The sequence below is a fragment of the Dendrobates tinctorius genome, unplaced genomic scaffold, assembly GCF_039654945.1.
Source record: "Dendrobates tinctorius isolate UK_male_01 unplaced genomic scaffold, ASM3965494v1 ptg000022l, whole genome shotgun sequence".
Classification (NCBI taxonomy): Eukaryota; Metazoa; Chordata; class Amphibia; order Anura; family Dendrobatidae; genus Dendrobates; species Dendrobates tinctorius.
This window is the reverse complement of record NW_027361690.1, coordinates 8,804,808-8,818,778: the sequence shown is the minus strand read 5'-3', so window position 1 is coordinate 8,818,778 and position 13,971 is coordinate 8,804,808. Positions and strand designations below refer to the sequence as shown.

At 42.9% G+C, this 13,971-nt stretch overlaps 1 protein-coding gene across 1 annotated transcript in view; it reads left to right on the top strand.

The window, feature by feature from the left end:
- Positions 1-571: 571 nt before the first annotated feature.
- Positions 572-13,971, top strand: part of MAPK6 (mitogen-activated protein kinase 6) — an 83,824-nt gene continuing 70,424 nt past the window's right edge. Inside the window, exon 1 of the mRNA XM_073568421.1 lies at positions 572-672. The gene's annotated coding sequence lies outside the window, so the exon portion shown is untranslated. The remainder of the gene's footprint in view (positions 673-13,971) is intronic.

Genomic DNA, 13,971 nt, shown 5'->3' with positions numbered 1-13,971 from the left:
TACATTTCTGTTTTTTTCCGTCAAGATGGAGTGCAGAGTGTATATTAATGAGAAAAAAAAGAACTTTTTTCATTTACCAAATGGCTGCATTGAAACAAAGAGTGAAAAATGTAAATGGGTCTGAATACTTTCTGTACCTACTGTATATAATATAATTATGTTTTGTAAAAGACACTGAATATTATTCCACAACAATTATTTTCCATGTGTTTATGTAATATGTGTTTTGGATTATAAAATAACTTTTAGAGCATAGTTTGTATGATCCAGACAAAAAGACAAAAATGAGACCTGTCACTTTTACAATAGGGAAGGATTTAATCCTTCTCATGGATGCTTTGAGGTACACATCTGAGCCACAGTAAAGCATTGGACAGGATTCTAGAATGCTATACCTGTTTCCTAAACCAAGCTACTTCTCCAGGAGTGGAAAGATTTCATAAGGGTTCCCCTGGGGTAATAAGGCTGGGAATAACTAATCTAAATTATAGCCTGTTTCTTTCTGTTAATTATTCATAGGCTGAATTACTACCTCAGTGACAGTTGTACAGACTGCCCATATCATAGCTTCATCACCTTTCACTGCCATTAGTTCACATCTATTTCTGACAAGCAGATGGTTTAACTTTTCAACTTCTCTGGATATTTCTTATATTATAATCTACTGGAAAGGTAAAAAATTCCTGTATGTGTATTATGTGCTATGTACATTCGTCATTGTGTTAGTGAGTTCTTAGTGTTTTGTGTGTATTAGTAGATAATATGTTATAATAACACATGCAAATTCTAATATCTTGAGTGCCTAATATTTTTAATTTTGTAAATCTCTGAATTCCCTCTCAAAGTTTTATTATATAGTGCTTTCTAGCACTTGCATAAACACTTCTTTCACGCATGTATGCATCCACACATAAAGGATATGGAAATATTTAGATGTACTTCAGCTTTATTGTACAATAATTGGAGAATTCAAACCCAGAGGTCCATATTGCATGAATAATGCCAGTATAATAGACCTCGGCAAAGCGCGGCCCATCGGCCACATTCGGCTCTTTGGCTGTTCCGATGCACCCCGAGGACCGGAACAGCCGAAGGGCTTTATGGAGTGTCATCCCACACCACATGGCCACTCTCAGCACTCTGCTTCACTTTCACTAATATCTGCATCCTCAGCCTGCAGTTACCGGTGAATACAATGGAAACGGAGCCATCAGATCCTGTTTCACCACTGAGCCTGTGAGTCACAGCGCAGCAGGCACAATGATGTCAGTACATCACCTCACAGTAGACAGACTGTTGCTTTGGGTTAGGTTAGGTGTTTTTTTTTTTTTAACATCGTGCTGCAGGGGAAAGTTGGACATAATAATGTAAGGGGGCTGTGTGGGGATATCTTTCATAGAATCATAGAATCGTAGAGTTGGAAGGGACCTCCTGGGCCATCTGGTCCAACCCCCTGCTCAAAGCAGGATTCGCTAAATCATCCCAGTCAGATGTCTGTCCAGCCTCTGTTTGAAGACTTCCATTGAAGGAGAACTCACCACTTCTCGTGGCAGCCTGTTCCACTCATTGATCACTCTAACTGTCAAAAAGTTTTTTCTAATATCTAATCTGTGTCTCCTCCCATTCAGTTTCATCCCATTGCTTCTAGTCTTTCCTTGTGCAAATGAGAATAAAGTTGATCCTTCTACAATGTGACAGCCCTTTAGATATTTGTAGACAGCTATTAAGTCTCCTCTCAGTCTTCTCTTTTGCAAACTAAACATTCCCAAATCCTGCAACCTTTCCTCATAAGACAGGGTTTGCAGACCGGTCACCATTCTGGTCACTCTTTTCTGAACTTGCTCCAGTTTGTTGATGTCTTTTTTAAAATGTGGTGCCCAAAACTGGACACAATATTCCAGATGAGGTCTGACCAAAGAGGAGTAGAGGGAAATAATGACTTCACGTGATCTAGACTGTATGCTTCTGTTAATACATCCTAGAATTGCATTTGCCTTTTTTGCTGCTGCATCACACTGTTGACTCATATTCAGTCTGTGATCTATTAGTATACCCAAGTCTTTTTCACATGTGCTGTCACTTAGCCCTATTCCTCCCATTCTATATATGCTTTTTCCATTTTTATTGCCCAGATGTAGTACTTTGCATTTCTCCCTGTTAAAAACCATTCTGTTAGTTGCTGCCCACTTCTCCAGTTTATTTAAATCTTTTTGAATCCTCTCTCTCTCTTCTCTAGTATTAGCTATCCATCCTAGCTTTGTGTCATCAGCAAATTTAATCAGTTTACCCTCAATTCCTTCATCTAAATCGTTGATAAAGATGTTGAACAATACAGGGCCCAGGACAGAGCCCTGTGGTACCCCACTTGAGACATTCTTCCAACTGGATGTGCAGCCATTTACGACCACTCTTTGGGTCCGATCACTAAGCCAGTTATGAATCCACCTAACAGTTGCCTTGTCCATTCCATACTTAATCATTTTTTCAATAAGGATTGTATGAGAGACTTTGTCAAATGCTTTGCTGAAGTCAAGATATACTATATCTACAGCATTTCCTTGATCCACCCAATCAGTGATACCGTCATAGAAGGAAATTAAGTTAGTCTGACATGACTTATTAGTTACAAACCCATGCTGACTCTGTTTAATCACTTCATTCTTATCCAGGTATTGACATACATGTTGTTTAATAATTTGTTCAAAGATCTTTCCTGGTATAGAAGTCAGACTCACCGGCCTATAGTTACCTGGGTCCACCTTCTTCCCCTTTTTGAAGATAGGAACAACATTTGCTCTTCTCCAGTCTTCTGGCACTTCTCCTGTTCTCCAAGAATTTTCAAAGATTATAGAGAGGGGTTCAAAAATTTCTTCTGCTATCTCCTTCAGTACTCTGGGGTGTAATTCATCTGGACCTGGAGACTTGAATTCATTTAGGCTAGCTAAGTGTTTCCTCACTATCTTTCTGTTTATAGATATCCTGGATTCTTCTATTCCCTTAATAGGACAGTGAATAACAGTTGATGTTACATTTCCTTTCTGAGAGAAAACAGATGCAAAATAGGAATTTAAAAGTTCAGCCTTCTCAACATCCTGTCTTACCAATTCATCATTTTCATCCTGTAAAAATCCTATAGCATCTTTGACTTTTCTTTTACTTTTGACATATCCCCAAAATCCTTTATTATTGCTTTTGACATCTCTTGCAAGCCTCAATTCATTTTCAGCTTTAGCTAATCTGATTTGTGCCCTGCAGGTTCTGCAGACAGCATTATATTCTTCTTTAGATATGCCTCCCTCTTTCCATTTTATAAACATTTTTTTCTTCCTTTTTAGCATGTGCTTAAGTTCTGTGTTCATCCATCCTGGTTTCCTTAACTGCTTCCTATTCTTCCCTCTTTTCGGAATTGTTAACAACTGTGCTTTGAGAATTTCATTTTTCAAGATTTCCCATCCTTCCTGGACATTTTTGTCTTTAAGGATATCCAGCCATTGGATCCCTCCAATTCTCTTTCTGAATCCCTTAAAATCTGCCTTTCTGAAATCTAACCTTGACGTCTGAGTCTTCACAGGTCTTCCGCCTCTAGTTATCCAAAATTCTAAAATAGCATGGTCGCTACCTCCTAGGGTCCCAGCCACTTTTACCTCCTCAACCATTTCCTCCCTGTTTATAAGGATTAGATCCAAGGTAGCAGTTCCCCTTGTTTTCTCCCTTACCTTTTGGAAGATAAAGTTGTCAGCAAGAGAGGATAAGAATTTCCTTGACCTGTTAGTTTTGCCTGAGAGAGATTCCCAACAAATGTCTGGATAGTTGAAATCTCCCATGACAACTATGTCATATTTTTTGGAGAACTTGGCCATTTGATGCATAAAGAGTTCATCCATAGCTTCAGCTTGCACAGGCGGCCTGTAGTAAATGCCTACAATGGTGTCCTTTCCATTGTTCTGTCCTTGTATTCTTACCCAAACAGTTTCCACAGAACTCCCAGTCTCTGAAGCTTCAATCTCTGTGCAGATATACGCGTTTCTAACATACAATGCGACACCCCCTCCTCGTTTATCAAGTCTGTTTCTTGCAAATAAGTTGTATCCTTCTAGTCTTGTATTCCAATCATGTGTATTGTCCCACCAAGTTTCAGTGATTCCAATGACATCATATTTCTTTTCCTGTGTTAGTAGTTCCAATTCTCCTTGTTTGTTGCCCATGCTTTGTGCATTAGTATAGAAACATTTTAGTTTGTGATTGGTTTCTCTTTCTCCAATATTTTTATTAATTAGATTCTTTCGTCTTTGTTCTTCCTTTCCACTTCTAATAGCAGAGTTCTCAATAGCATTTGTCAGGTGTATGGCTTTTCCTGGTCTTTTGCTTCCCTTCCCATGTTGTTCTAGTTTAAAGCTCTCCTTACAAGTGTAGCAAGGCGACTTCCAAATACATGCTTACCAGTCTTCGTAAGGTGCACCCCATCTCTAGCAAGTAGTCCATCGTATAAGTAGTTCACTCCGTGATCCAGAAATCCAAATCGTTGCTGACGGCACCATCGACGTAGCCAGTTGTTCACCTGCAGAATCTTATTCCACCTCCTTGTTCCTTTCTGTAAGGTAGGGATGTGGGAATATAATACTGTGTAAGTGGGCTGTGGGGGCACAATGCTGTGTAAGGGGGCTGTGTGGGGAAATAATACTTGTAAGTGAGCAGCATGGGGACACAATACTATGTAAGGGGGATGTTAAGGACATAATACTGTGTAAGAAGACTGTGTGGAGACATTAAACTGTGTAAGTGGGCAGCGTGGGGACATAATACTGTGTAAGAAGACTATGTGGGGACATAAAACTGTGTAAGGGGCTGTGTGGTGATGGAGCTGTGTGGGGACATGATTCTGAGTGGGGGGCTGTGCAGGGACATAATACTGTGTAAGGGGGCTGTGTGAGGACATCTTTTTGAGTGGGGTTCTGTGTAGGGACATAATGTGTAAAAGGACTAAGTAGGGACATCATTCTGAATGGTGGGCTGTGTGGCAACATAATACTGTGTAAGGGGGCTGTGTGGGGACAGTGGAGCATCATACTGTATTGGAAACTGTTGATCATATACAAGAGCTGAATAACAGGAGTAGTATGATTTACTGCTTTATATAAACTTTATAAACAGCAGTAAATTACAAGGTTGTTATTCTTGGCTACGAGTAAGAATTCTGCTCAATATTAAGTCGTAATAATTAATATAAAACAATAGTAATAAGCAGAATTAAGTTTGGCCTATTGGTTCAGCCCTCTACAAGAGTCACAGTATCTTATGAGTCCCCTTGGGAAAATTAAGTGCCCACCCCTGCTGTATAACATATAGTGCTAGGTCAACGTTGTACCATTTGGCTGAACATAGTGTACCAGGACAACAACTATGGCCTAACCAGCTATATTGTTTATTTGTATGTAATGTAAAACAAGAGTCAGATTATACACAAACATAGCAAATGTTAATGTAAAACTTTGTTCACATACGACATGGGAAGAGTTATGTAAAGAGTAACAGTAGCCTTAAATTGAATAAATGCAGCGATAATTAGGAAAAATATGAATTTTCAGCTGTATATTCATTAAGCATTATGTGTATTAAAGAGTTTTTCACATCTTAAAAAGATGGGTATAAATGGAATGTGCGTGTAAAAATTATTAACATTTGATAAAATTGTCAATATATCTTGCTTTTTTAAATATCTTACTGCTTATAGTTCTAGGGGAACATGTACAGTGCTTACAAGATTTTTTCTATAAAAAAAAGACAGTATAGAGAGACAGAAATATTGCAGTAGTAATGTCACGAGTGTGTGATGTCCTCCTGGGAGATCTGGGGTTAGAAAGTCATTACGTATTGTGAATCTCATGTCATCCATTTAGCCTGTTTGTTTTGTGTCCTATATTAAATGGATTTAGTTTCCTTTAGTGCTGAACAAGTTAACGACCCTTTCTATGCTGGTTAGAAACATGTAGCTCCATCTCTCAGCTGCTCCTGATCTGGTCATTCCCTCTCTCTATAAAAACTGGACAGGCTTTCTCTTCCTCACCAGTGAAAGTTATACTTCCTGGTTCTCTGGAGTCGTTGTGCTGAGTTGGCGACCATTTGTTGCTGCTGGAGATTGTTGTATGCTGTTTTTGGGTGTATGCTTTTCTCCTTATCCTATCGCTATTTGGTTTGTACATTACTCCCCTTCCCTATATAGATCTTTGCCTTTGGTGAGTGTTTTGGTATGTTAATAGCTTTTCTGTTATCCCTGTTTGTCTCATGTGTTGATACACAAGCATTTCTCTCCTGGGACTCCTGTGGGAGGAGGGGGGGACAATTTAGGATATAACAGGAGAACAGTGAGGCAGGAGGCCCAAACCTCCTCACCTTCAGAGGTACATTGAAAACAGGGATAATTAGGGTCCCAGCCCAAGGGACAGTGAATGGTCCATTTCCCTATCTCACGTACAACCACAGCATGACAAGTAAATGAAAAGTAATAGTAAATATAATTATCTGGCTATTACTGAGACTTTATTAGACAAATAACAAGAGATTGAAGGAATGGGCTTATAAAGAAGTATAGTAATCCTACAAACAACAAAAAATAAAATATGCATAGAAGTTTTAAAGTATTTGGTAAAAAAAATATCTTGTTAGATTTAGAATTAAAAACAGTTGAAAATGAGTCAGAAGATATTAAGGACTTATGCATTACAATGAATAGATAGCAATTGAGGGCAAGCATTGGTGAAAGTGTGAATACCATCAATTGAAGTCTGAGAACAAGAGTAAGATATACAAAAAGTGAAAGGAAATATCCAAAATACAGTTAGACTTGTACTAGCTTATTTGCACCATCATCAGGATATTTACAGTCAAATCATACAGACACACAATACTGTGAGGGAACTATGGTAATTTCTAGAAAAATATAAAGGCTACAAGATTCACATGTTATATTTTTCTCTCCATCTGGGATGCCGCCAGCCCCAACTGGTGTTTCGGCACGGCCTTTGTCCTTAAAATAGTACAATTTTTTCAATGAGAAAAGACTATTTGTAAGAGCATAATTACCTGGATGTGTCCTATAAGGCGCATGGTTAAAATGGGTGTGTACTTCAACGTGTAAAATGGCATTGTAGTGCCAGTGTCCCTGCACACTTACTCCCTCCTCCGGCAGGGACGCCAACTTACCTTCTTTTTTCAACTAGCTAACACGGTACCAAACTCTTTTTTTCTTTTGACTTATACACCATCACGGCCCCGGTCCTTCACTTCTTCCCTCGCCTCCTTCTGCTGCTGCCCCGAGTCTGGGCTTGGCTCATAGATGCTTAGGCACTCTTAAAGGGACAGCACGCACCATCCTAGAGTCCCCAGCCAATGACTGGGAGACACTTATTATTTAATGCACCTCCACCTGTTGGGAGGTGTCCGTTCAACGTGTTTAGTCAGTTTTTCTGCACGCTTACTAGTTCTCAGGTCCACTGTGTGTACCTGCTGTGCCAGTCTGTATACCAGCCGTACCTGCCATTCCAGTCTGTATACCAGCCATAAATGTCTACACCTGCTGTGCCAGTCTGCATACCAGCCGTATCTGCACCTTCTTGTCTGCATACCAGCGGTACCTGCCTTCACCTGCCAGTCTGAACACCAGCTGTACCTGCCTGCACCTGCCGTGCCAGTCTGTATACCAGCTGTACCTGCCTGCATCTGCGTGCCAGTCTGTATACCAGCTGTACCTGCCTGCACCTGCCATGTCAGTCTGTATACGAACAGTACCTGCCAAGTCTAACCCTACCATCAGAGACTCTAGCGAAGAGTCGGGAGTTTGCCTAGACATGCCCCTCCAGGCTCGCCTCAGGCCACGGCACAGTGGTTTCACTACCACGGACGTTACTGTTTGCTCAGGCCATGGAATCCGCTGGCTCTCAAATATCCTCCATCTCCGACCTGTACCAGAAAGTCTCCCACCAGAAAGACCAGCAGGACAAAACCTTCTTCTAACTGCGCACAGTGACCCCCCTGCTTAGACACGCCTTTCATCAGCAGTCACATTCACTTCTGCTCAAGCTGCAACAACCTCAGTCACAACTCACCGGACCCCAACTGTTGGCTCCACCATGCTATCACAGTGATCACTCTCTATACCAGGAGGTTCATCAATGTATGCTGCACTTCAAAATCTTGGCACATCAGTACGCTTCTGATTGAGCCAAAGTGGAATTCATCATGTCTCACCTTACTGGCGAAGCTTTCATGTGACTCAATTCCCTATGGAAGAGAGGGGATGCTCTTGTCTCGAACCTCCAGTCTTTTTTAGTAGCTTTCTGTAAGGTCTTTGATTAGCCAGGCCGTGTTTCTTTTGCATCATCTTCCCTCCTCAGATTGCACAAGGGAGATCTCACAGTGGTCCAGTAAGCCGGTTGATTCCGTACCCTGTCCACCGAACTCGCCTGGAACAATGAGGAGCTGGTGGCCGCCTTCTGGGAGGGTCTTTCTGGGAAAATTAAGAACAAACTGGCATGTCGTGATATTCCTACCTTGTTGGATGACCTGGTATCTCTGGATAACCGGATCAACATCAGGTTTCAGGAGCGCTCCAAGCAGGTGATCCGCAAGAGATCTATGCACTTGGCTTCTACCTTCCAACGGCCGATCATGATGTGGATCCCAGCCTTGACACCTTCCCCTGAATCCATGCAAATCGACCGGGCGAAGATGGCAAAGCATCGTCAGGAAGCCCGTTGTGCTTAGGGAAGGTGCTTCTATTGCGGCAGTCCTGAACACTTAAGCTGCTCCTGCCCTGAAATACCAGGAAACTCCAGAGCCAAGGATCTGTTGGAGAGGCTACAAGTACCCAGCTTTGCCGAGCTCGATGATCCTGTTCATGACGCCAGTTGGAGTGCCCCACAGGGCCGTCGTTACTCAGTACCAGAATGGTCAGGCTCTTTAAAGGGCAGTGGCCCGGTCCATGGCCCTGGGCATCCAGTAAAGATGGATGTTAAATGAAGGATGATGATGATAATGGGGAAGGATGATGGGAAAATGGTAGGGAAAATGAAGTCGTGACACCACCTGTGGTTTCCGGTCAGAGTTGATCAGCGCTGCAAAACAGATCTTCCGGACTGATGATGATGCAGCTGAGTTGTCACAGCTCTCCACAGGCAGAGCTTTTGTCCCGGGGCAGCCAAGATGGTATCGGTCGAGTCGGTGACTGTGATGATGCATGCGGTGTAGGGCAGGCGAGACACAAATGACAATAGGGACAGTTGGGTGCAGTTTCAGAGTTTGTAGTCATGATTCTTGTGTACACGCTGACCCACTTGATACTGTGTCCCCCGCGTGAGGGGTCCAGCAAACTCCCAGGTAGATTGGGAACACCTTTTCGGGACTCCCCTTGATGTTTACCTTTCTAGGCTGCCTCACTGCCCTGATCTTCACCTCTCCTGCCCTGTGCCTTCACAAGCAATGTCCCCCGAGCCAGCAGCCGTGGACCTTGTTGGGCGATGTTCTCGGATTCCCCTTGCTCCTATCTGGCTGCCTTCTTTGGGGAATGATTGTGGTTGCAGCTGTGGCATTTGAAGTTACCTCACCCTCCAGCTTACTAGCTCAGCCTGGTTTGTTATTCTCCACTAGACTTAGGGGCCGGCTCCCCCACTGTGGCCTGGTCGTTCCACGTCTGGATATGGGCCCCACGGGTGGCTTCTGCACTACTCATGCCCCAAGGACACCTTCTATTCTCCAATGAGCTTCCTTCCAGATGTTTCTCACTGACTCTTACTCTCCCCACGTCAGTCCTGCTTTCCCGCTGGTCTGTCACCGACTGACTGAATCTTGCCCGAACAATCTTTTTACCTCAGCCTTAAATCCGTCCACCAACTGCCACTGATTGGATATCCTCTCTCACACCACTCACTAAGCTACACCCTTCTCCCTACCTTTCCCACTCACCTACCAACACCCTTTACTCCTCAGACAGGGATGAGGCCTTCCTCCCTAAGGGTACACCCAGATGCCCTGACTGAACTGGTGTGTGTTGGGTGCGAGTGTTGGACTCCTGGGTGGTGCTCCCTCCTTACCTGAGGGTGGGATGAGGTGCAGTACCTCTGTGGCGACTGGACCCTCAGGGGCGCAATATTAGCTTCTTGCGTCAATCGGGAGCCAAGTCTAACCTTACCATCAGGGGCTCTATAAGGGCTTGCTTTTTTCAAACAAGCTGTAGTATTTATTTTGAGATATGTACAACTTTTGTATCACTATTTTTTTTTTTAAATTTTAGATTTTTGTGAGGAGGGATGAAGAAAAATAGCAATTTGGAGCTTGCTATTTCTAATTTGTTTATGTGGCTTTTACTGTGAGCAATAAATATCCATATTCTTGTTATAGTACATGTTATTACAACTGTATGACTTTTTAAGTTATGTTTCTTTTCCAGATAAAACAATTTTTTTTATTAGAAAAAAAGGGATTTTTGGGAGGGTATTTTTTCTCTCTTTTTTTTTTGAACAAAACAACAACGCAAAAACAAAAGCTTAAAAATCCCCTGGAAGGATCTTATAGACTGTGGTGTATGCAAGACCTACAGGCCTTTATCAGGCCTCCAGTTGTCACAACAACTCATTGGTTGCAACCCAGCAATTGCGTTGCAGGTTGTGCCACTGGGCTGAAAGCAGACGAAACAATTCATCTGTCAAACTGCTTTATGAAGGGGTTAAACTGCGGTGTACAGCCGTCAGGCTCTGCACTAGTAATGAAGCTGTATCGTGCAATCAGCATGACGTGTATATCTGTCATGAAGCTTGAATTACTTGTGCTCGTGACAGATATAAATGTCATGTAGTGTTAAGGGATTAAAAACATAAAGAGCTACAATTTCATGTATAGTTTAAAAGTAGGCAGAACTTACAGCAATAAATCTGCCCCATTGTTTAGTCACGTAGTTACAGCTGACTTTTTTCCTGTTACACATTCTGTCTTTTTAGAACATTAAATAAAAATTCCCCTTTAATTATGTATCATTGTGAATATGAAGCTGCTGTCATCATTTGTCTCCTCTGCAGTCACAGTGCAAGGGCCAGTGCATACATCACCCACTACACCGCTATACCCGAGCGATGTCAGCAGCGAGGAGAGAGTGATGTGTGTGCTCTGTCCTGTACAGGGACAGTGGTCACTAATAGAGGTTTATCTAACACAGAAGGAGCGATGGAAATCTAAATAAGTGGGTGGAACAGTGCACCAAGGCATGGAGAAACTGATTTGTATTGTTGCGCCATTTCCTACAAGGCTCTGTTGCTAGTTTGAAGTTTAAATTTGGGACTTTAAGACCTGCATACAAATTAAATTTAAGTTGAGCAAATTCTCTAATATGTATGGGGGAAGGTGGGGACTTTAATTAAAATGTTTATTCCTTTTGTTCCAAAGGTTGGGTTCACAGGAGCGAATTTCACTGTCCCTATATGGACTGCAATCACTGACTGTAAGCCTCCTGACTGAACTTGGAGCCTCGGAGATACATTTAAATTCAGGTCAGAAGACCTGCCACCAGACCAGGCATTGTGGTCTGTGAAATAGACTTGTGTGAACCCAGCCTAAGGAAAATAATCCAGCACAAGAGGAGGCTGACAGGAGCTTTCTTCACTCTTCCCATTGAAAACACATAAATGCTTGCCTGGGAGACATAGCTAGTAGCTGCATGGCTATTTAAGATTTATGGACACCTTAAAGTGGTTGTCCGGTCTAAAATGACAAGTCTGGGGCACTCTGTATGACTGCAGACTTGTGAAACCTCCCAGCGCATGCACTGTGTGCTTCGAGGATTCACAAGTGTCTGAGCTGGAAACGGTGGTCAAGTATGCAATATGCATACTCCCGGCCAGAACCCGTCTAGTGGGCACAGCCTCGCTCCCTAGAGGCGGTGTGGCTTTCTTCAATCCAAGTATATGGAGCAAGGCCATGCTCACTAGACAGGCTCTGGCCAGGAGTGTGCATATCACATATTTGACTGCCATTACCAGCATAGACACCGGAGAATACTCGCAACATACAGTTTGTGAGCTTGGAGGATTCATAAGTCTGCAGTTACACAGAGTGACTGCAAACTTGTCATTCTCAACCAAACTACCCCTTTAACAGAGTGTAGAAGAAACTGAGCAGATTAATGCAGATATTTATAAGATAAAAGGAATACCCATGGCTGTTGTGCATACAGTACTTGCCAATTCTTTCACAATTTTGTAAAGGCTACTGGTAAAAAAGGAGAGACCTCTTGGGCTCCTGAAGGAAAAAGAAACTCTCCTTTAAATGGAATCCACCTTCTCCCAGTTTCTGCACTCCTCTCTAATTTTTATTTATTATACAGTTTATATGGCTATCCGTTTCCAAAACCTTAACCACATTTTATGGAAAGCTTCAACCTGGCACATAAAATTGAAACAGGAGAACAAAGTGCAGTAAAAAGTAATCTTCTGCAAGCACATATGGACAGTGGAGGTTCTAGCAGGAACGCGGGATGCAGTCACGCAGGGGAGGCAGAACAAAGATTAAACAGGTTTATTTACAGGGTAATGTACTCCACGCAGGGAGTGAGGGATTGTAGGGTGATAAGGAATGGGGCAGAACTGGGAGAGTGGCAGGGTAGGTCAGGGATGAAAGAAAGTTCAGTAATAAAGAGGTGAAACTTATCAGTCTGTAGCCTTCTTGGGTGCAGCTCCTCAGGGTTCCAACAGTGGCACCAACAACAGCGGCACATGACGTTTTGGTGAGGTCTGTAATAGGCGGGGATCCAACTGTGGCACCGACAACAGCGGCGCAGGACATCTCTGTGAAGTCTCTGTGGTCGTCCACAAATGGTGGACCTGTATGCAGGGGTCTGTCAAGTGTGCGGTTACTCTTGGGCAGAGCGTGTGCGGTACTCACTATCACGCCGGGTACGGCACTCGGCTTAGCTCTGCTCTGCTGGCACGGCTTCACTCTGTACGTCGCCACACTGGTACTTTCTGGTGGGGGAAGCAGAGCACGATGTTCTCTGCGCTGCGCTGTCCTCTGCACTGCTCTGCGCCGGCGCCAGACTGACCTTTTTGGCGCGCTTCTCCCTTTTATCCCCCTGCTGCGTGTACTTTCCCGGCTCTCCTGGGTGACCGGGAAGCCCCGTCTCTCTCCTCCTTACCTCCTGTAGCAGGGGAAGGTCTGTCTCTCTCGGGCTTCCTCCCAGAAACAGAGGATGCAGCCTTTTTAGTTTCGGACCCGGCATGCAGGTACCCAAGGTCCAGTCAACCTCCTTACACATTCACGCTTCTATGTGCCTGAAAGTATCTTTTTTCTATTTTTTTTTTTACTTTATGATCAACTGTACCTCAATAGACTAAATAAAATGTGTACAAAATTCACTCAAACAAAAAAAAAAAAGATAATCATCTGCTGGGTGCTCTAGACTAATCCAGTAACTATAATAAAAAGCTGGTCTTTGGAGTATTACAGTTCTTAAAGAAAAAAAAGAATAATAGTTCAGACAGCCAAATTTACAGAGCTCACAAAATGTTCTAAAAGTAAGAGGATTAGGGATAACCTGGGAATATTCTAGACGATTTAAAATGCTAAGTCCTATTTGTTATAGAACATTTCAAGCAAAGGAACATAACAGTCTCTAGTTGTATGAGCTTCATTAATACTGTAAGGAAAAACACACGAAAGAGAGCTGGGGGATTCGGATATCACCCTGCCGTTACCAATCTGTGACGGCGCGTACACAGTCGCATCTCTCTGCAGCTATCCTTACCCTCAGGTCAGTCAGGGAACTGCACCTAGGAGAAGTGGTTGCCAGAGAGGCTGCCCTGTCAAATACTGGTTATCGAGGCACTCTGCAATGAAGGCGGTATATACTATATATCACCAGTCCCAGGCCGGGAATATTTATATATATCTATCTATCTATCTATATCTAAACCTCCGGTCTGTCCCTGCCAG